The following is a 27704-nucleotide window of genomic DNA, read 5'->3' on the forward strand; positions in this document are numbered from 1 at the left end:
CTATATCTATGATTAGCCCGCTACACACGTCTATGCGGAGTCTAAGTCAATTCAATAAAGACGACAAAAAGTAATAATGTCTTTGTTGTCCTTTCTTTCTTCGTAATTTAAACTGCCCTACTCGTGGAAATTGAATACTATTACTACTTGCCGAATTTGTTTGTGGTTATAATTGTCATTGTGCTAAAAGCTAAAAAATGGCGTTTAATTTGTAAAAAAAAAAAAAAAAAAAATTAAGGATTAATATTTAATTTAAAAAGTATAATCATAAAATTGACCTTTGTTTAATAGTAATAATATTAGCTAGGTAATTAATTTTTTCGGCTAATATCGGTTATTTTTTTAATTATTTTATTTATTTTAAAATGTAGATCTTAAATCATAAATTTTTAACCTTAAATCTTAAATTATAAATTTAAATACTAAAATTAAATAATATTTATTAACTAAAAGTTAGTTCTTTATATATATATATTTGAGTAATTGACATCTATATTATTTATGGTAAATTCTATTCAATTTTTTCTAAAACAAATGATAAGTTATCCCTTGTGATATGTCTAATTATTATTACATAAAATTGATTAGCTTATTATGATTAATTTTAACTCTAAATTTAATTTAAATTTTAATAACATAACTAATTAACTATGATATAATTTTTTTGTAAATTATAAAACTCACTAGTTAGTTTGATTAAATGTTAATATATATTTATCATTTTGGTTAATATTCATGAAATTATGCATTTAACTTTTTCTTTTCCCTTTAGATAATTGAGTTTAATGTCTGATGTTGCCTGATATATGAAAAAATTTATTATGACAGTTGTTACAGACAAAAAAAAAACGTAATTGACTCAACGATTAAGGTTATAACCGATTTCACGGGATAATGGCCAGGTGCTACAATGGATATGTTATCATATTCTGCAAGCGCTGAATCCTGGCAAACAATGCGCCATAATGAGTACTTAATACTGAAAAAATGGTAACCCTAAAGAGTTAAGACTAAAAGGACGAGAAACCATCAGATAAATACACGAAACTTACTATTACAACCTCACACTCTAGTGACTTTGGCATCGGAGTATCTTGCAGGTTGTCCCCCGGCCTGGTTCAACAGTTGACGAAGTTGGGATCTCCTACCTTCACCTCCTCAGATCGTAACCTCACTCCCAGCATGAACATTTAGCGTCGTTTGTGAGGATCCTGCTTTATCAACAATCATGGCCGAACAATGGATTCAATCTACTGTCAATCTAAAAACTCCACTGAAAAGCCAACACTAGGAAGATGGACATGAAACAGAACTCACGTCAAGTTGTGAAGAAGCCCCTTCGGGCTATGAAAATCGTGAACCCGTCAATCAGGAAGGTTGTCATCTCGCTGACTTAGGTGATGACTATCACAATGCCATGCAAGAAACACGACAAAGGTACAAGAGTTGGAACGATATCAACTTGAGCTTCAATGGCAATTGGCTGAACACTCGTTATCCAGGCAGTCCCATTCTCAAAGTCGCCCTATTAGGGAACGGGATGAACCTCGCAATGGGAACCATGAACGCAGGAGGGAGCATCGGCAAGTTTCACCTTCTCCCCATATCGTAAAGACGAGAGAGGGTCACCCCGTCGACGCAGCGATTCTCGGGCGAGAGAGGAATCAAGATCATCTCAGTCTAAAATGAGGAGGACTCCGCAAAGAAGTCCAACTTCTAAAAGGCCTAGAAAATTCTGAGAACACGTCATTATGGGTCAGACTCCATTTTCCTCCCACGTCCTACAAGTTTGATTGCCGAAACATTTCGACAAGCCGACTGACTTGAAGTTTGACAACAAAATGGATCCTAAGGAGCATAGTGATGCCTTTGAAGCGAGGATGAATCTAGAAGGAGTTGATAATGCCATCCGGTGTAAGGTTTTTCCGATAACACTGTCGTGACCCACCATGGTATATATGGTTACCCACCGGATCAATATCCTCTTTTATGGACATTAAAGTCAAGTTTTTGGCTCACTTCACCACCAGGGGAACTCAAGCGAAACACCCGATTTCACTTTTGGGAGTAAAACAACGGGTAGGGGAAAGCATTTGAGACTATCTAGATCGATTCAACAAAGCACTTCTAGAGGTGACTTGAACCTCTGAAGTTGTGTGCCTATGCTTGATTTCTGGACAATTGGAAGGAGATTTTCGTAGACACTTGACCTGCAAGGATGTAAAATCCATGGAAGAAATCCATCAAATCGCGTTAGAATACATGTGAGCTGAGGATGTGTCAAAGGTAGTCTCCACTAAAAGGAAAAATCCGGAACCATCTCCTCAAAAAGGAGGAAACTCGGGACAGACTTTGAACTCAAAATATTCATTTTCCAAAATTGGAAAATCCAACTCCTACACTTTCTTGGTAGCCTCCCTTGCTGAAGTTTATCAACAAGTTTCTCATAGAGGCATCTTGCCAAAAACAAGGCAGATCCAATCAAGAGTCTCATTAAAGAAATTTCAATATTGTGATTACCACAAGTCCCATGGTCACAAGACTGAAGATTGTAATGATCTGAAGGATGCCTTGGAACAAGCAATTCAAGACGGAAAGCTTCCTGAGTTCATCCAACACGTATGGCCGCCAAGACGGCATAATGAGAAAGAAGATCGAAAAACCAGAAACCCTAGGAGCTCTAGACCTCCAGACAATATGGAAGAGACAGCACAAGTTGTGGTCAACGTAGTGGTTGGAAGTAGTAAGTTGCCAAGATCTAACAATGCTATCAAAAGAGACATCAACGGCACAACCTCGAAAGTTCTCAAGGTAACAAGCATCCTGGCAGTCTAGTTCACATAGGACGATTTTCAGGCCGTCACATCGGAAGAAGACGAGCCCCTCATTATCACTGCCAGATTAGGTAATGGTATTGTAAAGAGGATCCTCGTTGATACTGGCGCAGACTCAAACCTCCTTTTCAGGAACGCATTTGATGCTCTGGGGTTAAAGGATCAGCACCTAAAACCCCACCTCTCGAGAGTCGTTGGCCTGGGGGATCACTATATAAAGACAGATGGAGCTGTGGATCTTCTCTTTACCTTAGGGGAATGCACGAACGTAAGGGCGGTGCAAGCTGAATTCGTTGTTCTCCAAGATTCTACAGCCTGGTGTTTGTCTTCAGAAAAAGTTGGTAGGGCACACTCTCCTGATTATATGCCTCCTGGAGATGCACAGCAAAGAGACAATGTCCAGGTTAGCTACCGGATGAGTCAGGTTTGACTGTATAATCGACAGATGAGCTCATTGGCCATAGGACAAGCATGCATCATTTGCATTTGTGTGTATTTTTTGGGTGTGTATCTTGTATTTGGCTTGTCTATTTGAATAATTCTATATATATGCTAAATGAACTAATTGTTGTAGCTGTTCTCTCTGTAACAACCCAGTTTTTGAGTACGCGAGATCTTTTCTGAAGACACGGAGTTCTCCGGAAGATCAGTGAAGGGAACACCTCTACTGTATCATCAAGCATCTCAATCCTCATTGTCATTATGTCATATTTAAACCAAAACCTCTTTTGAGGCATGCTCGACAACGCGGTCGCGGAGAACCTAGTTTTTTGAACCGTATCGGTTAGGAGTTTTGATTCTGATTTCCATAAATAGTCTCAATTTGATGAACCGGACCCGATTCATGAGAGAAGAGAAATAGTAATATGATATTATTATTATTATATTAATATTAGATATGCTTGAATAATATTATAATATTATTTGATCTATTTTAGCTAAAAATAGGAGACTGGTTTAACTGGATTCACAGTTTACTGGTGCAGCTTAGCACTAGCACTCTTTGATGAATTTAGCAATTCTAATGCCTCATCATACATTTTCTATTCTCATATTAAAAATGTTACTAGTTTCATTTATGCTAGTAGCTCAGAAAAGAATTTTTAAAGATGTTTTTACAAGTGTTCCGATACATCTAGTTTTCGTAGTTATACACCTGAGATATTTTAATATTATTTTAATCCACCTCCAAGCCAACCAATCACAACTTATCTTACATCTCCAAGACCTCCAAGGCTGTCTCATTTCTTCATTTTGGCCAAAAATTACAAGAGAGAAAAGAGAGAAACTTTCATGACACTTAAATATTCAAAGCTTGATTTCTTCTAAACTAAAACTCAAATCAAAACTCCGATTTCACCAAAATGATCCTCTATTCTTCCTCTATATAATCATGTAACTTATCAAGTTTGGAATTAAGGTGAGATAGTTGTTCCTTTCCCCCTTTGAATTCGGTTTTCAAGGAAGCATGCTTAAAACATGTGTTTTCTTGATGTTCTTCCTTAGGAATCATGCTTAACTTGACTTGTGGGCCAAGAAACATTAATTTCTAGAAAGTCTAAGGTGAGAAATCCCTTCCTAATATGCTAAATGAGATTCGGTCAGTTGAGGGTTTGTGGATTTAAAGTTGTTCTTGATGTGTTTTAGGAGGAAAAAGTGCAAAAAGAACATCTAAAAGCATAACCGGATTTGAGGCAGCAAATCAAGGTAGGGTTTGGTAAAATTAATCTTGATTAACTGTATTTGAGTTGTGTGATTATGATATGATTTGGTTATGCTTGAAATTGATTGTTTATATGATTGATTCTTGTTAAAATTTTGGTGAAAATTTGATGAAATTTGATGATATTCAACTTTAAATTTGTGTTCTTCATAGCTGCTGGAAACCAAAACCCTAACCCTTAAATTGGGGATTCAATTTGTGTTAAAATCAAGTAGAAAAGATGGGGTTTTGGTGGCTGCTAATTTATTTTGAATTATGGTAAAAATCGGTTGTTGAAAAGATTGAAAAACGGGTGAAAACAAAGAAAGAATCTAAAAAATTTACGAAGAACACTTTGAGTGTGGTGAAGAACAATGAAGAACATTTTTTTTTATCCATAAAAGGGCAAGAAAGTAATTATTTTGGTGTTTGGGGGGTTATTTTGTAATTTCTAAAAGTTATGGTGGTTAAAGTAGAAATATTAAAAGTTACGGATGGTAAAAAGTGAATTTTAAAGGTTAAAAGTTAAAAAGGGGTCATTTTCGAAAATTTAATTATAAAATAATAAATAATAATAAATATTAAATAATAATATTTAATTAAAAATAATATTTTGATAAAAATAATAAAATAATACAGAAAAGGCAGTTTTTCGTAAAAGTTTTAGAAAGACAACTTTAAGTGCAGAATCTCATAATTACCTTCATAAAACACTTAGGGAGTGGTAATAACATATTAGTGAGGCAAGGACAAAGAAAAGATAACAGTTTGAAGAAAAAGTTTGTAAAGTTTTAATGACAGAAACTAACAGAGACTAGTGAACGAACTAGGAGCAACATAGTTAGTTCTTGAGTTGCGCCTATGACGGGTAGAAAAATGCCGGTTAAGAAATTTTAATAAAAGCAGTGTTGCAAGTATAGTCTTAACCGACGAAAGTCCCACTATCAATTTAAAAGTGTCTCACAATTAAGATTAAATAACTGGGAGTAGAGTTCCCAGGTCGTTTCCCAAAGAGTTGACACAAGGTGTGATTTATTGGTCAGGAATTTTCTGAGAAATTTTAGAATTGAAAAATAGAAAAATAAATGACTATCAATTAAAACAATAAAAATTGACAAGAAGTTTTATATAATTGAAATAAAAGGCCTTGGCTAGGAGAAGATTAATTGGAGTTTCTATCCTTGTTGATTTTCTCAAGTATAATAGTAAAAGGTTGTTGCTTCCACTTAGTTATCCTCTAACTAATAAAGGAAAGTCAAGCAGGGAATACTAACTCTGATTCACAAGTCCTAATCACTTCACAGAGAAGGATTAGAGTTAATAAAAATTGAGTTAGCCAGCAATTTCCAATTACAAATTAATACTTGAGTATTCCAACTCAGGGGTTTCCTATTAATCAACTCCAAAGCCAGGTTGGGAGCTCTACTCCATTAACATGAGTGCCATTTTCACAAACATGTAAAGGGAGTAGATAGGAGACATGGTAATTAAAATTAAATTAATAAAAGCAAATTTGGAGCTGATAATTAATTAAAAGAAATCAAACAAGTAATGGAATTAAATATAAAAATAGTTCATTGCATTAATAAATTCAAAATTAATAATATCCAAATATGACCACGAACAATTAAATGGAAAACAAAAGAGTAGAGTGATAGAAAAGCAAACTATAACGATGAAGACTTCACTCGAAGTAGTAGCAGCTCTCTCAATATCCAATCCAAAAGTAAAACTAAGAAATACTAAGAACCCTAGGAGAAGTAGTGTTTTCTCTCTCTAGAATTCCAAAAACTCAACAAAAACTAAAGTGAAAGTAAAAGTGAAGTGTCCTCTTAGTCTCAGCTACACCCCTGCCTCTAGTATGTGTTTTTGGGCTTGAAACTGGGTCCAAAATCAGCCTAAAATCGCCCCCTGCGAGTTCTGATTAGTGCAGCACGTAACGCTCTGTCATGCGTACGCGTCGGCCATGCATACGCGTCGTTGGAATTTTGCGCGTGTCACGCGTACGCGTCGCTGTAAAATGCTCCAAGTCCCGCGCACGCGTCAGCTATGCGTGCGCGTCGATCCTCGCTGCTCAGCTCCTTAGTTTCTTGTGTTCCTTCCACTTTGACATGCCTCCTCTTCATCCTTTAAGCCATTCATGTCCTGTAAACCTGAAAACACTTCACAAACACATCACGGCATCGAATGGTAATAACGGAGAATTAAAAATTGACAATTTAAAGGCCCAAAAAGCAAGTTTTCAACCATATCACAAAATTAGGAAGGAAATAAAAAACATGCAATTTACATGAACAAGTGTGAGATTAGTTGACACAAAACCACTCAATTTAGTCCAAAATATATCATAAAATAGTGGTGCATCAGCCTAGGGTCAGGTATTATATGAAAAGTTAAACTGTTTCAGTATAGACTTAATAAACCTATACTTGGGACAGGCTAACTATTCATATCAAAATTTACATAAGCTATAAAACACATACGTTAAAAAGAGAAACCAAAGCAGAGTAAAGAGACAAAGAGGAAAGAGTAGTATGATAAAGAGAATAGAGAACAAGTAAAGGGACTGTTGAAAAGTCATTTGTTGCATTAAGGCAACTCCAGAGATATTTGTGGGTACATCTGCTGCATTGAGGCAGTCAGATAGATGGTGGTATGACCACTGAGAGTGCTTTCCTGGGATACTTAGCTATAATGCTATTCTGTAGGTCAGAGGACTCTTACAGAGGTATCGAGATAACACAACTAGCATATACTCCCGTAAGTCAAAAGACTCTTACAGTGAGTGTGTTGGGCAGACTAGCTCCGCCCTGCAAGTTAAATGACTCTTGTAGTAGGTTGCTAGTGCCGCTCTGCAAGTCAAAGGACTCTTGTGGTGGGCATTGCCAACAAGAAAGCTTTACCTTGTCAGAAGACTCCGGGTAACGTCGGGAGCGGGTATGTAATCAACAAATGAGCTCATTACCTGTATTAGGGCTAGACATGTATCATACTTGGTTATGCATTTCCTCTTTTATGACTGTTGTATGGATATATGTTTTCTCTATTTGTATTATATTCTTTGTACTTGTGTTTTATTTTCTTGTATTCTTTTGTTTGTGTTCTGCTTTCTATTTTTTTTATTTATCTGTATCTTTTGTTTACTACTTCTTTGTACTTTACTGTTTGTCTGCTAAACAACACAGAATTAATGAACGTAACTAATAACCCCAGCCCTACTAAGAACTCCCCAGTTCTTACCCCTTCTCTCTCCCTTCCCCCTTCAGATAGAAGTAAGAGTACCCTTCCGTAGTCCATTGATGATCGTTCTGCAAAAGGATTCTGTTAGGGTAGTCTACTGAGTCTAGAGCGAGATTCATTTTCTGTTTATACGTATATACCGTGAGACCAACCGACATCTACACCTCGTTTATCTATGAACTTTAGCGTAAGTCCTTTGTACGATGTTGCTGTTTTGTGGCCACTCAATGAAGTACCAGAGAGATGCTCTTTGACGACATATGATCGTGCAGAGGAGTAGTAGACGATCTTCCACCTTTTGACGACTTTCTACCTGACTTGAGTTTTGAAGATCTAGAACGTACCTTCCCTCTTTTTAGTAGTTTAGAAGGACTAGGTGAGTATAGAATCTAGGCTAGCCTGGGCGCCAGCTTAGGGACTTGTTGAACAGGTCAGGGCCTGGGATATTGTATGTATATATATGTATATAGTTATTATCTAGCTATATCTAGGGATGTTCTAACTAAAGATCTTTACTCTAATAAAGGCTAGATAACTGAATGTTGTTAACTGTTTGAGATGTATATAAGTGTGGTTGTTTATAACTGTTGTATCTGTTATTATTTGCGAGTTGATTATGAATGATTCCGTCTATTAATCCAAACGTTTTCAAAAAAAAAAGTACCTCGCAAATTATCTACGCTTTTAACAATGATGAATCAGGCTCGTATGATAAAAAATAGATAATAATTAGGAAGACAAATTGGTAGCGCTCAGTTTTTGGTATGATCTAGACATATTGAAAATTGGGTCGTTACACTCTCTATCTATGCATTTCTTGTATTGTCTTGATTGTGTTTGAACAACTGAGAGATTCCTTATGCTAGCGATGGTGACGCTAAGGGTTGTTCTTGTTGTGGCACTAGCTGTAATTATTCTCTGATTGTAATTTTCTTGTACCATTTGATGCCAGTAATTAATTCTATTTTGAGACTGAGTTTTGATGGTGATTTGATTTGAGTTGGGCCAGAGGCCGTGTTGTGACTGTTTATAATTTGGGCCAAAGACTGAGTTGACTTGAATTGGGTCGAAGGCCCTGTTTTGATTTGATTTGGGCCAGAGGCCGTAACGAGATTTGATTATATGTTTAGTTGGAGGTTGAAATAGATTATGTTATGAGATATTAATTGAGTTTTGAGATTCTTTTAACTAAAGAACTGAACTTTGAATTTTTGGATAATTAACTATTAATATATTTTGAATAGATTCATAAGACGAGCGATAATCACTGCAGTTGAAATCAATTCTTTTCTTATACATATACTCTTATGACAATTTTTAAAAACCTCTTACTGAGAACCCTTTCGAAGACGATGTTCTCACCTCCTACAGATTTTCCTTTTCAGGACAGACGAAGAGTTAAGGAGTTTTTTTTCGAGCATTCGATTGTATTCTATATTATTGTATATACAGTTATAGTTTTTCCTCGCCTTTATTATTATATTTGTAAGAGGGATATGAATTGTAATGATATATACATATGTATATTTGTAAGTTACTTGTATAAGAAATTTTATAGGTATATATATATATATATACTAGCAGAAGACCCGTGCAACGCACGGGTTGAAAATTTCTGTTTTGTGTTTCGAATTTATTTTTTCAGTCTTCTTAGATTGTCACTTTTTATGTTAACAAAAAGTATTTTTGTTGTTCAATTCTTAATTAAATGTAACAGATTTATTTACTCTATCACTACTCAATACATAAGTATTTTTTCTTAACTCTTCATAGTTTGCATAAGTATCGTTGCTTTTCGAAACATTAATTTTGATGAGCACGTGTTAGAATTGGCTATAGAGATCCTGTCTCACCGAATATTAGATCTTGTTCAACTTCATAAATTATGCAACAACAAATATAACTTAAAAATATAAACAACACAATTCAGAATAATATTACAAACACACACAAAGAATAATATCTTAAAAATAATTCACAAAGACATAACCAAGGAGCAACATTTATTTAGCTCAAATCTCCGGCGGACGTTCTTCTCCCAAGATAACCTGCTCCAGTAATTCGTTGGCTCCAACAAAAGCAGCATTTTCGGATCAGTATACTCAAATGGCAACATGAAAAAAAAAAAACAGTTAGTTGATATGTATTTTTCCTAAAGTAAAAAAAACATATGGTTGAAAATGAAATAAATAAAAGTTAATAATTCAAACATATTGGAGTAAAAAAAATTTAAAAAACACACAAAAAAGATTAAATTAACCATGATTTACACAGACATAAGAAAGAAGTAAAATGATTCACCTTAAACTTTGGGGTTACAAATGGAGCTATAGTAACAAAATACATAACAACTTTGCATCAATAATCCAAAAAGTAATTGCATAAATTTCTATCATTTAAGATTGAGGAAAATAAGTTTTAAAATTAATAAATATGGCATGACTAATAAAAAGATTAAAAACTGATTTAGTATCGACAATAAAAAAATAAAGATCTGGTATTCTAATATAGTTAAAAATTTCATCTATAAGACATAAAATACTTGTAAACATAAAATATATAAAAATGTATCGCTTAATAATTACAAAAATAAGAATTTAGGAGTGCGAATGTGAAACAAATCATGAAGAAAAAAAAAACAGCACATCAACACTAATTATTTATGTAGTTCAATACCTAGGAAGAAATAAACGATAAATAATTATAAAATTAAAATCGAATGTAATATCGTGAATGAAATTAAGATAAATAACACAACCATACAAAAAAGCAATCAAACCAGACTCCCCCATAATTTCCTTTTTCAAATAAAACTTCATAAAAGAGAACAAAAACATAACTTATGTGAAATTAAGCAAGAAGAAGTATGACTTAACTTCATTGAGCAGCTTTATTTTCCAAACCAAGAACTCCTACACAATTGAAGAAGAGAGGAGCAAAAATTTAAAAAGTATTCTAAATAGCATCCAAATAAACCTTGAGTAGTGTACAGTTATATATAAATAACGCACAAGGGTAAATTTCACTCTCAAGAAAAAAGAAACCTCACAAAAGCCCGTACCACATCATGTGCAAGTGTAATTACAATCACCATGGTCCAAGTATCCTATTTATAAAATAATGAACATCAATGTTCTATTATATGTTGAAGGAAAAAAAATTTACCGATAAACACATAGAAGAAAGAAAAAGCATTGGCATTATTTATTAAGACCAAACACAAACCTTTCGTCTCACTTGATGCAAACAATACATGGTCATTAATATCAACAAAGCTTGTGAATACATCATCGAAAATATCATACATAACACCTTCATCTAATAAAGAACATTTATGTAGTTGGTGCACGGAATTGTGATCACACTTTTCACAACTCCGGTGCAACTAACCAGCAAGTACACTGGGTCGTCCAAGTAATACCTTACGTGAATAAGGGTCGATCCCACAGAGATTGTCGGCTTGAAGAAAGCTATGGTCATCCTTGTAAATCTCAGTCAAGCGGATTCAAATGGTTATGAGGTTTTAATAATTAAAAGATAAATAAAACATAAAATAAAATAAAGTTACTTATGTAATTCATTGGTGGGAATTTCAGATAAGCGTCTGGAGATGCTTTGTTGCTTCTGAACCTCTGCTTTCCTATTGCCTTCTTCCAACCATGGGTGCTCCCTTCCATGGCAAGCTGTAGGATCCTCTCAGTGAAAATGGTCCTCTACGGTTTCCGCACGGCTAATCAACTGTCGGATTTCTCATTTCGGATGAAAAATACCAGGTACAGCTACCGCATGGCTAATCATCTGTCGGTTCCCACTAGCGTCGGAATAGGATCCATTGATCCTTTTGCACACTGTCACTATGCCCAACATTCGTAGGTTTGAAGCTCGTCACAGTCATCCCTTCCCAGATCCTACTCGGAATACCACAGACAAGGTTTAGATTTTCCGGATCCCAGGAATGCTGCCAATAGTTCTAGCCTATACCACGAAGATACTAATCTAACGGACTCGGTCCGTGTATTAGATATCCAAGAGAATATACTCTGGCTATCGTCCAATGACTACGTTGAACATCATGTAGACCGCTTGTGGTTGTCAGGCACGCGGATCTTGGCTAAGCGAGTAACGAAGATAGTGGGTGATTGTCACGGGTTACCCCTTCATTCTGACTTAACTGAATTAAATACAAGAGTATATCTTGGAGAAGAAGTAGGCATGAATTGAAGGAAAAATAATAGTACTTGCATTAATTCATGAAGAACAGCAGAGCTCCACACCTTAATCTATGGGGTGTAGAAACTCCACCGTAGAAAATACATAAGTGAAAGAAGGTCTAGGCATGGCCGTGAGGCCAGCCTCCAAATGTAAACAATAGTCTAAGGTCTAAGGATTAAACGTCCAAAGATCAAAAGTTGTAAAATAAATCTCTAAAAGTAGTTTTTATACTAAACTAGTTACTAGGGTTTACAGAAAATGAGTAATTAAGTGCAGATAGTGCAGAAATTCACTTCCGGGGCCCACTTGGTATGTGCTTGGGCTGAGCATTGAGCTTTACACGTGCATAGGCCATTCTTGGAGTTAAACGCCAGCTTGGGTGCCAGTTTGGGCGTTTTACGCCAGTTTTAGTGCCAGTTCTGGCGTTTTACGCCAGAATTCTTTGGTGTGCGTTTGGACGCCAGTTTGGGCCATCAAATCTCAAGTAAAATATAAACTATTATATATTGTTGGAAAGCCCAGGATGTCTACTTTCCAACTCTATTGAGAGCGCACTAATTGGGCTTCTGAAGCTCAAGAAAATCCACTTCGAGTGCAGGAGGGTCAAAATCCAACAGCATCTGCAGTCCTTTTTCAGCCTCTGATTCAGATTTTTGCTCAAGTCCCTCAATTTCAGCCAGAAAATACCTGAAATCACAGAAAAACACAAAAACTCATAGTAAATCCTAAAAATGTGATTTTTGAATAAAAACTAATAAAAATATAATAAAAAGTAACTAAATCATACTAAAAACTATGTAAAAACAATGCCAAAAAGGGTATAAATTATCCGCTCATCACAACACCAAACTTAAATTGTTGCTTGTCCCCAAGCAACTAAAAACAAAATAGGATAAAAAGAAGAGAATATACAATGAATCTCAAATATCAATGAAGCTCAGTTCCAATTAGATGAGCGGGGCTAGTAACTTTTTGCTTCTGAACAGTTTTGGCATCTCACTTTATCCTTTGAAGTTCAAAATGATTGGCATCTATAGCAACTCAGAATTCAGATAGTGTTATTGATTCTCCTAGTTCAGTATGTTGATTCTTGAACATAGCTACTTTATGAGTCTTGGCCGTGACCCTAAGCATTTTGTTTTCCAGTATTACCACCGGATACATAAATGCCACAGACACATAACTGGGTGAACCTTTTTAGATTGTGACTCAGCTTTGCTAAAGTCCCAGTTAGAGGTGCCCAGAGCTCTTAATCACACTCTTTTTGCTTTGGACCACGACTTTAACCGCTCAGTTTCAAGCTTTTCACTTGACACCTTCACGCCACAAGCACATGGTTAGGGACAGCTTGGTTTAGCCGCTTAGGCCAGGATTTTATTCCTTTGGGCCCTCCTATCCATTAATGCTCAAAACCTTGGATCCTTTTTACCCTTGCCTTTTGGTTTAAAGGGCTATTGGCTTTTTCTGCTTGCTTTTTCTTTTTTTCTTTATATTTTTTTCGCCACTTGTTTCTTTTCTCCTTTTTTTTTGCAAGCTTTTCACTGCTTTTTCTTGCTTCAAGAATCAATTTTATGATTTTACAGATTATCAATAACATTTCTCTTTTTTTATTATTCTTTCAAGAGCCAACAATTTTAACATTCATAAACAACAATATCAAAAATATGCACTGTTCAATCATTCATTCAGAAAACAAAAAGTATTGCCACCACATCAAAATAATTAGATTATTTTCAAGATATAATTTAAAATTTATGTACTTCTTTTTCTTTTTCAGAAAACATTTTTCATTTAAGAAAGGTGAAGGATTCATAGGACATTCATAGCTTTAAGACATAGACACTAAACACTAATGATCATGTAATAAAGACACAAACATAAATAAAACATAAAGCATAGGAATCGAAAAACAGAGAAATAAAAACAAGAAAATTAAAGAACGGGTCCACCTTAGTGATGGCAGTTAGTTCTTACTCTTTAAGATCCTATGGAGTACTTGAGCTCCTCTATGTCTCTTCCTTGCCTTTGTTGCTCCTTTCTCATGGCCTTTTGGTCCTCTCTGATTTCATGGAGGATGATGGAGTGCTCTTGGTGCTCCATTCTTAGTTGCTCCATGTTAGAACTCAAATCTCCTAAAGAGGTGTTGAGTTGCTCCCAATAGTTATGTGGAGGAAAGTGCATCCCTTGAGGTATCTCAGGGATTTCATGATGAGGAACTTCCTCATGCTCTTGTTGAGGTCCATGAGTGGGCTCTCTTGTTTGTTCCATCCTCTTCTTAGTGATGGGTTTGTCCTCTTCAATGAGGGTCTCTTCCTCTATGACAACTCCAGCTGAATTGCATAGGTGATAGATGAGATGAGGGAAGCTAACCTTGCTAAAGTAGAGGGCTTGTCAGCCACCTTGTATAGTTCTAGAGATATGATCTCTTGAACTTCTGCTTCCTCTCCAATCATGATACTATGGATCATGATAGCCCGGTCCACAGTAACTTTAGACCAGTTGCTAGTAGGAATGATAGAGCGTTGGATGAACTCCAACCATCCCCTAGCCACGGGTTTGAGGTCAGGCCTTCTCAATTGAACCAGCTTGCCTCTTGAATCTCTCTTCCATTGTGCTCCTTTCACACAGATGTCCATGAAGACTTGGTCCAACCTTTGATCAAAGTTGACTCTTCTAGTGAAAGGATGAGGATCTCCTCTCATTATTGGCAAGTTGAATGCCAACCTTACAGTTTCCGGACTGAAATCCAAGTATTTCTCCCGAACCATTGTGAGCCAATTCTTTGGGTTCGGGTTCACACCTTGGTCATGGTTCCTAGTGATCCATGCATTAGCATAGAACTCTTGAACAATTAAGATTCCGGCTTGTAGGATAGGGTTGGTGAGAGTTTTCCAACCTCTTCTTTGAATCCCACGTCGGATCTCCGGATATTCACTCTTTTTGAGCATGAAGGGGACCTCAGGGATCACCTTTTTTTTGGCCACAACTTCATAGAAGTGGTCTTGATGCACTTTTGAGATGAATCTCTCCATCTTCCATGACTCAGAGGTGGAAGCAATTGCCTTCCCTTTCCTCTTTCTAGAGGTTTCTTCGGCCTTAGGTGCCATTAATGGTTATGGAAAAACAAAAAAAATAGAGCTTTTTCCACACCAAACTTAGAAGGTTTGCTCGTCCGCGAGCAAAAGAAGAAAGATAGGGGGAGAAGAAGAGGAAATAGAGGAGATGGAGGGGAGGAGTGGATTCGGCCAAGGGGGTTTAAGTATGTAAGATGTGTGAAATTGAAGGTAGTAAGGAGGGGTATTTATAGGGTAAGAGAGAGAAAGGGAAGTCGTCTATGAGGGGTTGGGTCTGGGAGGGAAATGGTTTGAATTTGAATGGTGAGGTAGGTGGGGTTTTATGATGGATGGAGGTGAGTGGTGAAGAGATTATGGGGAAGAGGGTAGGATTTGATAGGTGAAGGGTGGTTGGGGAAGAGGTATTGATGGGATTGGTCAAGGGCATTTTGGAAAGAGTGTTATAGAAAGGTGTAAAGAGGAGAGAAGAAGAGGTGGGGTAGGTGGGGATCCTGTGGGATCCACAGATCCTGAGGTGTCAAGGAATTCTGCTCCCTGCACCATTCTGGCGTTTAAATGCCCTCTGTGTGCCATTTCTGGCATTTAACGCCAACTCTGCTACCTTTTTTGGCGTTAAACGCCAGGCTGATGCCCCTTTCTGGCATTTAACGCCCATCAGATACCCTTTTCTGGCGTTAAACGCCAGTCTGCTTGCCAATTCTGGCGTTTAACGCCCAGAATATTGCCAGACTTGGTGTTAAACACCCATTCTGCTATCCTTACTGGCGTTTAAATGTCAGTAGGCCTGTCCTCTAGGGTGTGCTATTTTTGATGCTGTTTTTGATTTTGCTTGAATTCTGCAGTTATTTTTGTGACTTCACATGATCATCTAACTAAAGAAAACATAAAAAGACAATGGAAACAAAATAAATATAACTAAATAACATTGGGTTGCCTCCCAATAAGCGCTTCTTTAATGTCAATAGCTTGACAGTGAGCTCTTAGAGAGCCTCACAGAGACTTAGAGCTTAATGGTGGCCTCCCAACACCAAACTTAGAAGTTGAGTGTGGGGGCTCTGTTTGACTCTGTATTGAGAGAAGCTTTTCATGCTTCCACTCCATAGTTACAAAAGAATATCCTTGAGCCTTAAACACAAGGTAGTCCTCTTTCAATTGAAGGACTAACTCTCCTCTGTCCACATCAATCACAGCTTTTGCTGTGGCTAGGAAGAGTCTTCCAAGAATAATGGATTCATCTTCATCCTTCCCAGTGTCTAGGATTATGAAATCAGCAGGGATGTAAAGGCCTTCAACCTTCACTAAGACATCCTCTACAAGTCCATAAGCCTATTTTCTTGATTTGTCTGCCAGTTCTAGTGAGAATTTAGCAGCTTGTACCTTAAAGATCCCTAGTTTCTCTATTACAGAGAGTGGCATGAGGTTTATTCCTGACCCCAGGTCACACAGATCCTTCTCAAAGGTCATGGTGCCTATGGTGCAAGGTATTGAGAACTTTTCGGGATCCGGTTTCTTCTGAGGTAATTTCTGTTGAACCAAGGCATTCAGTTCATTGATGAGCAATGCAGGTTCATCCTCCCAAGTCTCATTACCAAATAACTTGGCGTTCAACTTTATGATTGCTCCTAGATATTGAGTAACTTGCTCTTCAACAATATCTTCATCCTCTTCAGAGGAAGAATACTCATCAGAGCTCATGAATGGCAACAGTAAGTTCAGTGGAATCTCTATGGTCTCAGTATAAGCCTTAGATTCCTTTGTTTCCTCATTAGGGAACTCCTTAGTGGTCAGTGAACGTCCATTGAGGTCTTCCTCACTGGAAATCACTGTCTTTCCTTCCTCTACAGGTTCGACCATTTTGGTCTTATTGATGGCCTTACACTCTCTCTTTGGATTCTCTTCTGTATTGCTTGGGAGAGTTCTAGGAGGGATTTCAGTAACTCTTTTACTCAGCTGACCCACTTGTGCCTCCAAATTTCTGATGGAGGACCTTGCTTCAGTCATGAAACTGAGAGTGGTCTTAGATAGATCAGAGACTATGGTTGCTAAGTCAGAGAGGCTCTGCTTAGAATTCTCTATCTGTTGCTCAGAAGATGATGGAAAAGGCTTGCTATTGCCAAACCTATTTCTCCCACCATTATTATTATTGAAGCCTTGATTAGGCTTCTGCTAATCCTTCCATGAGAAATTAAGATGATTCCTCCATGAAGGATTGTAAGTGTTTCCATAGGATTCTCCCATGTAATTCACTTCTTCCATTCCAGGATTCTCAGGGTCATAAGCTTCTCCTTCAGAGGAGGCTTCTTTAGTACTGCCGGATGCAGCTTGCATTCCAGTCAGATTCTGAGAAATCATGTTGACTTGCTGAGTCAATATTTTGTTCTGAGCTAATATGGCATTCAGAGTATCAATCTTAAGAACTCCTTTCTTCTGAGTCACCCCATTATTCACAGGATTTCTTTCAGAAGTGTACATGAACTGGTTATTTGCAACCATTTCAATGAGTTCCTGGGCTTCTGCAGGCGTCTTCTTCAAGTGAAGAAATCCACCAGCAGAGTGGTCCAATGACATCTTGGACAATTCAGACAGACCATCATAGAATATACATAAGATGCTCCATTTTGAAAGCATGTCAGAAGGACACCTTCTGATCAATTGCTTGTATCTTTCCCAAGCTTCATAGAGGGTTTCACCTTCCTTCTGTCTGAAGGTTTGGACTTCCACTCTAAGCTTACTCAACTTTTGAGGTGGAAAGAATTTGGCCAAGAAAGCATTGACTAACTTTTCCCAAGAGTTCAAGCATTCTTTAGGTTGTGAGTCCAACCATGTCCTAGCTCTGTACCTTACAGCAAAGGGGAAAAGCATAAGCTTAAGAGTGTCACAGATTTGCAAGAATTCAGCTAAGAACTGATGAGGATCTTCCAATGGAAGTCCATAAAACTTGCAATTCTGCTGCATTAGAGAAACTAATTGAGGCTTAAGCTCAAAGTTGTTTGCTCCAATTGCAGGAATTGAGATTCTTCTTCCATAGAAGTCTGAAGTTGGTGTAGTAAAGTCACCAAGCATCTTCCTTGCATCTCCACCATTGTTATTAGGTTCGGCTGCCATGTCTTCTTCTTTTTCGAAAATTTCTGTAAGGTCCTCTCCAGAGTGTTGTGCTTTAGCTTCTCTTAGCTTCCTCTTCAGAGTCCTTTCAGGTTCAGGATCAGCTTCAACAAGAATGTCCTTATCCTTGTTCCTGCTCATATGAAAAAGAAGAGAACAGAAAAGAAGAGGAATCCTCTATGTCACAGTATAGAGATTCCTTTATGTGAGTAGAAGAATAGAAGAATGAGGTAGAGTGAGAATAAGAAAAATTTGAACACAGAGAGAGGGATACGGTTCGAATTATGAGTAGAATAGAAGTGTTAGTAAATAAATAAAATAAATAGAAAGAGATGAGAGAGAGAAGAAATTCGAATTTAAAAAGAGGGAGAAGAAAAATATTTTTATTTTTATTTAATTAATTAAGTTAGAATTCAAAAATTAAGAAAAGAAATAAAAGTAATATGAAAACTAAATAAATTAATAATTAAAAAGATTTTTGCAAAAGTTGTTAGTTAGTTTTCGAAATTAATGAGAGAGAAAAGTAGTTAGGTGGTTTTGAAAAAGATAAGAAATAGTAAACTTTTAAAATCAAACAAAATGTCAAGTAGTTAATTGAAAAAGATTTGAAAATCAATTTTGAAAGGATAAGAAGTTAGAAAAAGATTTTGAAATTGAAATTTTAAAAAGATATGATTTGAAAATTATTTTGAAAAAGATTGAAAAGGGAATTAAAAAGATTTGATTTTTGAAATTAAAGTTGATGACTTGACTAACAAGAAACTAAAAGATATGATTCTAGAATTTAAAGATTGAACCTTTCTTAATAGGCAAGCAACAACTTGAAATTTTTTACTCAAAACATTAATTGTTAGCAATAATTTCGAAAATATGAAATAAAAATAAGAAAAAGATTTTGAAAATTAATTTTGGAGAATTTTCAAAAAACATGAAAGAAAAATGAAAAAGATTTGATTTTGAAAAAGATTTGAAAAGATAGAATTTTTAATTTGAAATTTTGACTTGACTAACAAGAAACAACTAAAATTTAAAACTTTTGACTAAATCAACCCAACATTTTGAAATTTATGAGTAAAATAAAGAAAGATATTATTTTTTATTTTTGAATTTTTAATGAGGAGAGAGAAAAATAACAAAAAGACACAAGACATAAGGATTTAAGATCAAAACAAATAATGCATGCAAGAATACTTTGAATGTCAAGATGAACACCAAGATCATGATGAATATCAAGAACATATTTTTGAAAATTTTTAAGAAAAGAAAGACATGCAAGACACCAAACTTAAAAATTTTTAATGTTTAGACACCATGAATTTGAGAATGCATATGAAAAACAAGAAAAGACACAAAACAGGAAAATGCAAAGATCAAATAAGGAAAATCATCAAGAACAACTTGAAAATCATGAAGAACATAATGCATGATTTTTCGAAAATTAAAGAAAATTTAAAACATGCAATTGACACCAAACTTAAAATTTGACACTAGACTCAAATAAGAAACACAAAATTATTTTGGTTTTTATGATTTTATTAAAAAAAAATTTTGTATTTTTCAAAAATTATGTTTGGAAAAAAAAATAAAGAAATTCAAAATCCTTAAAGAGAATTCCAAGATTCTTGTAATGTTAGTCTAAAGCTTTGGTCCAAAAGATTAGACATGGCCAATGTAACACCCTAACTACCAAAGCTCACGCTTCCGGCTGCGCGACTCTGATAGCTCAGACATTACGACGACTTTTATACTATTTAATACTAAAATATGAGCCTGTTTGAAACTTTATACCGCAATACCGCTCCCCAAAAATACTTTTGCTATACAACGTACATCAATACATACCATACAACTTACAGAAACTCATAAAGAGTACATATATATAAGTATTATTACAAGCATTAACCAATACAATCCCTATCCCTCTTACAGAAATATATCAAGATAAAGGCGAGGGTACAATAAATAATCTACATCAATACAGAACATTTCAATAACTAAATAAACTCTTCGTAACTTCTGCGCCCATATCCTGAAAGGGGAAAAATGTAGAGGGGGTGAGAACATCATCCTCGAAAGGGTTCTCAGTAGAGGGTTTTTAGGAATTACTGTAATAGGATACGTGAAGATAACCGCACCAGTGATTAATAACCGTCTTATGCCTCTTTTCAAAAACAGCGGTTTACAATAAAAGTAAAGTCGGAAATCTTTTCTGAAAGAGGAACTGTTCAATTCTCAAAAACTCAAAAGCCTTTCAAAAAGGTTTATCTATGCTGAACCAAAATAGCCTTTCATATTTTATTCCAAATCAGAAACACAAAACCAAAATCAACCATCAGTTCATCTCATTCCAACCACGGCCCTAGGCCCAAACAATCCAACCAACAACCAATCACCACAATCCAACAGAGTCCCAGAGGCAAACACAGATAGGAAATTCAAGCACAAACAAACAGTTATTACAAGTAGAAGAGTTAGCAATTAATCACATAGGCAAACCAAGTATAATATGCACACCCAACCAATGTCACACAAATGCATATGATGCATGCCTGTCCCTAGTGGCTGATGATATCATCTGTCGGTTATAGAGCCAACCCGACAAGTCCTGTTAGCTAACCATTAGACTGTCCCTCTGTCGTGCATCCCCAACTCGAGTTATACTCATCATAAACTTGATCATAATCATGATCCATATCCATCACCATCACTGGTGAATATTTATCCATCACTATCACTGGTGAATATTTATGGGGGCGAGCTCATCCGGGCCTTTCACAGTGCCCGGCCACACTTACGACATTGGGTTAACAGAGCTTCGAGTCTCAACCTGGAGCACATGGTGGCTAGCCATTGCTACTACCCAGGGAAACCATCATCTCCAATAGTGGAAGTGCAAAAATCACAACTTATCAATGTCTCAGCATAATTGCTTTCATTCTCAATCATGGATCAACATCCATCTCAGCCATCCGGCTCACGGTTCAATCCAGAACCAGCCAATATTCATATCATACACAGCCATTCCGGCTCACGGTTCAATCCAGAACCAATCAATATGTATAAACATACACAGCCATTCCGGCTCTCAACAAAACAACACTTCCACATTCAAAATCATCAAGTTCATGAAATCGGCATTTAAGCCATAAATCATTTTCTCAATTCATTTCACTTTGAAATCAAGTTTCAACTCTTTTCAGCCTTGGCTTTAATGATCTCATTTCTCAAATCATCTCAGGCTCATAAGCCACTTTAACTCAAGGTAAATTCCCCTTTTAAAATAATGCCACTCTCGGCATCCTCTTTCCAAAACTTCCATCATCATGGCAAGTTAAAAGCCTCTTTGAGATATTCAAAAATCACCCATCCAACAATGGGATTTTATAACAAAAGTTTCTCGGCAGAGTCCCAAGTCTTTAGGGGAGAATAACATAATTCATTTCGCCAAATTCGTTTAAAATCATTAAAACATTGGCTTTCTGATTTGAGTAATAAAATAGGATCTAAGCCAAACCGAGTCACGTAATCAGTTACTTCTTTCAAGGCTGTTTCCTTTACTTAGGCAAAACCAATTTCAACCCCCATGATAATTCTAGAACGTTTCAACTGTTCAAAATTGTTTTAGTCTTGCAAGAATTCCGAATTCAAAGAGTACTCAAAACCTTTCTCAAAACATTTCAAAATGAAACTTGTCAATAGACATTCAGGTTCTTTCAAAACCATTGAAACTCCTCTAATTGAAACCCTCAAGTCAAATTCAAAGGCGTTGCCCTTGTCACATTTAAAACAACTTTAAAACATAAGTTTCATCCAAATAACTTTCTCCTGAAAGAGATACAACGCCTTTCTTAAGAAGCAAGACTAAATCACAATTTTCTCTTTAATAAATCATTTCAAAAGCATGAATCATCATTTTCTTGATAATTCAAATAAAATAGTAGAAGTCTTTAACTCATCATTTGCCCGACAACATTTCAATAAGGACTCGGGTTTTTATAGAAATTTCGGCAGCATCTCCCCTAAAACTTGGACTTTGCCACCCGGTTCGGGTCCCAACAAAACCATTCCACAGTCCTTTTTCCAGCAGCCCAAAGTCCAAAAATCAATTCAAGGGCAAGCCAAAATCCAACAGTCAATCTCAATACCATATTTCAAGAAAACCGTTTTCAAAAGCCAAATCGTTATCAGCCGAATCAACTCATTTCTAAAGCTTTAAAGAAACGGTTCAGCAACAGTCATTTATCAGAAAACAGATCATTTAAAGCCAGCCAGGCTGAAATCAAGAGTGCATTCTATTTTACACATTCTCAAGAAAATCCATTCAACTCTAATCAATTTCCAACGGATTCAACTCGATCTCAAAGCTTTAAAAGAATCAATTTCAAAAGCATTTCGTTTTACAAAGCCACACAACAGTCGGGTTAAACCAACACCCATAATCATACAAAACAACCAAACAATACATAGGACTGATACAATCACCAAATACACATCCTCACATCAGTACCCATATGTAATAATTCCAATATACAAAATATAGTGTTCGGAAAGCGCACCTACCTCAAAATGCAAATTCATAATCCAAACGCGTCACAGAATCCTTTCCGCCTCAACCCGAGATCAACAATCAAAATCCCGGCAGCCAAAACCTCAGTTCTAAGCCACTTTCGCAACAATCTCAACAACTCTAATTGTAACATACAACAACCGAAACTCAATCGTATAGCGATTAATGCCACAAACCTCAGCGCATGATGACAGAACAGTAACTAAAGGGCTTTCAAATCGAAAACGCTTACCGAACCGAAGGAGGAACGGCTGAACCGACACAGCAGCAGTCTCCGAACCGGCTCGGCGGCAGCTCCGGCGGCAACCAGAAGCTCCGGTGGATCAACTATAAAAGCCACGCAGCATCAAAACCTCTTCAATATCCAAAATGACCGAAACCACAAATTAAACGCTTACCGGCAGAGTTCTCCGGCGACGGCAGAGGCAGTTTCCTCCACTCTCCTCCATGATCAACCACGATGGAGGTGGAAGCTGGCAGAGGCGGCGGTGGTTCCGACGGCGGCGCTGCTCCACCACCAGTGACCGAGGAGCGTGACAGAAGCGTTTCCCCACTCAATGGCGCTCTCTCCTTCGAACCGGATCGGAGCAGACAGTAGTGGCGAGTTGGCAGCTTCGAACAGCAAGCCATGGCGATGAGGGACTTCAGTGGTGGTGGAAGGACAGCGGAGGGCCCGCGACAGCGGAGGCACGGCCGCAGAACAAGGACCCCCTTTTTCTGCCGATCTCTCTCTCCCTCCTGCTCGAGCTTCTCTCTTCGACCCTCTATGGATGGCGAGGACTCAGACTCCGCGGTGAGGAGGACGACGACGCGAGCATCACGGTGGCGGTCGAAGTCCAGCCGCAACAAGAACCAAGCACCGCGGCGGTCCTACCCGCGACGGTGATGGCGAAAGCTTCACCTCCTCCGCGCGCACCCTTTTCTTCTTCGTCTGTGGTGGTGAACGGCGAGCAGCTTGGCGGCGACGACAAGGCCCACCGGTGTTGGCTCGCCCCTCCCTCTTCTCTTCCCCTGACACGACTCAGACTCCCTCTCCCTCTCCCTTTTCTGTTTATGTTTTCCTTTTCCATCATGGAAAAGAAACGCTGCTGTTGCTGAGGCATGGGGAAACAATGGGTTACCGGGTCATGGGTTAGGGTTTTAGGGTTAGGGCTTCATTTTAAAAAATTAGGGTTAAGGGCATGGGCATTTTAGTAATTTCACTTAAAATCGGAAATAATATAGTAATTGAAACCCAAATTAAATCCAACATTATTTGTACATAGAAAATACTATTTGCTCATCAATTTCACAAATTATTTTCAATAAAATGCCCAAATCTAAAAATTAGAAATAATATACTTAATTTCTTCATTTTCCAAAATAGCAGTAATAATATTTAAAATATTACTTATCTAATCCAATTCATATAAAATCCTTATTATTTCATAACTATCAAACTTATACTTGAAATATAGAAAATAATCCAATAATTATAAAATTGGATAATAACCATAACTTATCTCAAATCCAATAAATCAAAACTTGCCTTAATTATCTTTAATAAAATAATCTCTGAAATTAAGGCTATAAATAACTGTAGGATTTGAGACTTGATCATAATAAGACTTTTCAAAAGTTCTGGGTCTTACATTCTACCCACCTTATAAAAATTTTCGCCCTTGAAAATTGATACAAAATGAAAGAAATTCCATAACAGTTCACCCTCGAATACATTTAAGGAAGAAGCAAAAATATCTCAAAATATAATCATATATACGATTTTTCAAATACTTTGATTGTCATAAGCATAAGGATGTAAAGGTAGGAGTGTGATTGCAAGGCAACCGTTACAAGGTAGGCTCAATGCAAAATATAACATGGGTCAATCATGTGATAGAAGGGCAAGGCATCAAAGGCTATCAAACAGGATGGAGTTAAAACGACGTGCTCAACCTCCGCACACTAATCTCATATCAACCTCAAAGTTTCAACTTTCCAACTCCATCAAGCGCTTTACAAACCCCAAATTTGATCACAAGCCTGACAACCACAAACCCGTTCGCAAGGAACAAAACGCCCACAACTCATACGTTGCACACCTACCGCTTCAACTTTCGTATACACATCACGTCTTAAAGAACTAATGTATCGCGTTACTACGTCTACAAGTCGCACGTGATATCAAAACAATTCTCGAGTCTACTCAGAAGGATACCGGATTTAGAACGGAGAGACAATTGTCAAGGGTAATACTCATAGATTTAAGGGAATGTATCCAATTCCAGAATAACAAGGATGTTCAAGCAATGAAGTTTGCTAGACACAATTCAATTGTCAACTTCAAAGATAACCCTTAGATCAAAGAAGCTCAATAGGATCAATAAGAAGAAAACCAGCGCATCAGTTTGAAACAAACTCAAGCTGAGTCGAGAAAGCATGAGGTTTACAGAAGAGAATATTTCAAACCCAAGACAAAACTCACAGAACTTAAGAGCATGATTAAAAAAATACTTCCAAATACATTGTTCATAAAAGAATTGAAAACTTGCGGAAAAAACCACTTCGCAGTCTGAAATAGAAGGTTAGGTAACAATATCCTTCAAGAGAGTAACAAAAGCATAATCGTGTCTTTGCTTTAATGCAAATTCACGTTGAAGTAGACTTTGTAGAGTTCTAAAACAAAATGCACACAAATTTGACTAATAGCTAAAATATTTCCTCAAACATTTTAGAAAGATAGTTAGGTGCACAACCTAACCAAAAGCAATCATAAAACTCGGAAGAGAAATCAAATGCTTGTTCAAAAATTCCCAAAGTTCATATTCAAACAAGCGTGTATAACATTCATAGCAAGGGTGAAAGAGGAAGTCAAACTCTTTTTAGAAAAGAAATTCCGAGATAAAAATTTGCTTACAATTTGGTAAAGGAAAGGTGCATTAGAACAAACCAGTTTCCACTAAACAAGGAAGCTTTCCAAAACCTCATTTAAAATGGCGCATGCCAACTTTAAATTAATTTCGTCAAAATTGGATAATGGTTTCAATCTCAATCAAGCAACAGAAAATAAATTCCGTTTAATATTTCTTCAAAGAGAATTCAAAATTCCTTTAAAAAGGTTCAAAACAAGACTCCAAAAGTGTTCTTGAAATCACCATTTTAGAAGAACATTCAAGAAGCTTAAGATGTACTAAAAAGGAGTCAAGCCTTGCAAGAAAGGATCTTAAATAGTTCAAATAAGATCCACTAGGCATGGGGCATCAAATAAGCTTTCAATTGATCCAAAAGAATACAAAAGTCATAGAAAAAGACAACTCAATCATTTGTAATTTCTCAAGGATAAATTTTTGACTAAAAACTCTTGTAAAGACAATGAGAGAATAAACGATGCACGAAATTGAAACAAATCAAGCTGACTCACATAAGGGTGAGATTCACACAAGAGGAAAAACCAAGGTCAATGGCAATATCCACAAAATGTAAAAGATTAGTCAAAAATAAAGTAAAGTATGACATCCATAGGGATGAAAGGTTAAATAGAAAATTTAGCCTGTTCATAGGAAGAAAGCTATGAGTCCAACACTTTCAAAAGAACAACCATGGCACAAACCATATAGCATGCTAAATCAAACTCAATACAAAATAAGTTAGGTAAAGCTTATCAAACGAAACTCAATCGAGACAAAAGTGGTAAATCCTTTCTTTTCAAAATTTTGAAAAATATTCAAATACATAATCAAATGAAGATGTGCATTAGAGCTATAGTAGAATTACTAGAAAGTCAAATTGTATTTTTAGTAAATGCAGTTTCGCAAACCAGTAAAAGTACAGGCAAGGTATTAGAAAGAAATAGTTGTTAAACTGTATAAATAATTTCAAAGTCTCATATATAGAAAAGTATATATCTAATCAACAGTAATTTATAAAATATCAAAATTGGCTGTGATCACTGTCCAGTAAGAGAAAAACTGAATCAACAATTTCTCAAAGAATGGAATCAGAACCCGGAGTTAAAAGTCACAGCACATTAAGACAAGTTCAAGGCTATATCAAAGAATACTTAAATCAAGAAGAACTCAAACAGAGGAAGATAGATGCAACAAGGATCTTAAACCAGCATATGCACTTAAGGTCAAACAAGAATGCATATGGATAGAGGAATAGAGTTGAAAAATCAAACTACTTCTCAAAAGGACTAGCAAACAAGAACTTCAAGTTAGGATATAAAAGAACGGGTCGACTCAAACAAAATTCAAGACACACAACTGAATAGCCTCGAGAAATAGTTTCCAACTTTTCCAAAACCCGCAATTCGCTTTACTCAAAACTCGTATATCATCTATGATAATCCATTAGTACTTTCATTTACATAATTCACTAGTATTAAGCCGGCCAAACTTAATACCAAGAATTATGCAATGCAAGACTAACAGCGTTAATCAATAGACCGTCATGTGCATAAAGCTCTAATTCTCATCATTCGACAAGACCTAATACATGACAAACGCTCAGAGCATGCAACTGAAGCATAGGCAGTCCATTCCTCAGGCTCTACAGGAAGAACTGCTCTGATACCATAATGTAACACCCTAACTACCAAAGCTCACGCTTCCGACTGCGCGACTCTGATAGCTCGGACATTACGACGACTTTTATACTATTTAATACTAAAATATGAGCCTGTTTGAAACTTTATACCGCAATACCGCTCCCCAAAAATACTTTTGCTATACAACGTACATCAATACATACCATACAACTTACAGAAACTCATAAAGAGTACATACATATATATATATATATATATACATACATATATATAAGCATTATTACAAGCATTAACCAATACAATCCCTATCCCTCTTACAGAAATATATCAAGATAAAGGCGAGGGTACAATAAATAATCTACATCAATACAGAACATTTCAATAAATAAATAAACTCTTCGTAACTTCTGCGCCCATATCCTGAAAGGGGAAAAATGTAGGGGGG

At 36.5% G+C, this 27704-nt stretch overlaps 1 non-coding gene across 1 annotated transcript; it reads left to right on the plus strand.

Moving 5' to 3' along the window:
- Positions 1 to 17684: 17684 nt before the first annotated feature.
- Positions 17685 to 17792, plus strand: LOC148547729 (small nucleolar RNA R71). The gene has a single exon (XR_015897560.1). It is a non-coding gene; the product is annotated as a small nucleolar RNA R71 (small nucleolar RNA).
- The last annotated feature ends 9912 nt before the right edge of the window (positions 17793 to 27704 follow it).

The sequence above is a fragment of the Arachis ipaensis genome, chromosome B8, assembly GCF_059453495.1.
Source record: "Arachis ipaensis isolate K30076 ecotype BB chromosome B8, ASM5945349v1, whole genome shotgun sequence".
Lineage (NCBI taxonomy): Eukaryota > Viridiplantae > Streptophyta > Magnoliopsida > Fabales > Fabaceae > Arachis > Arachis ipaensis.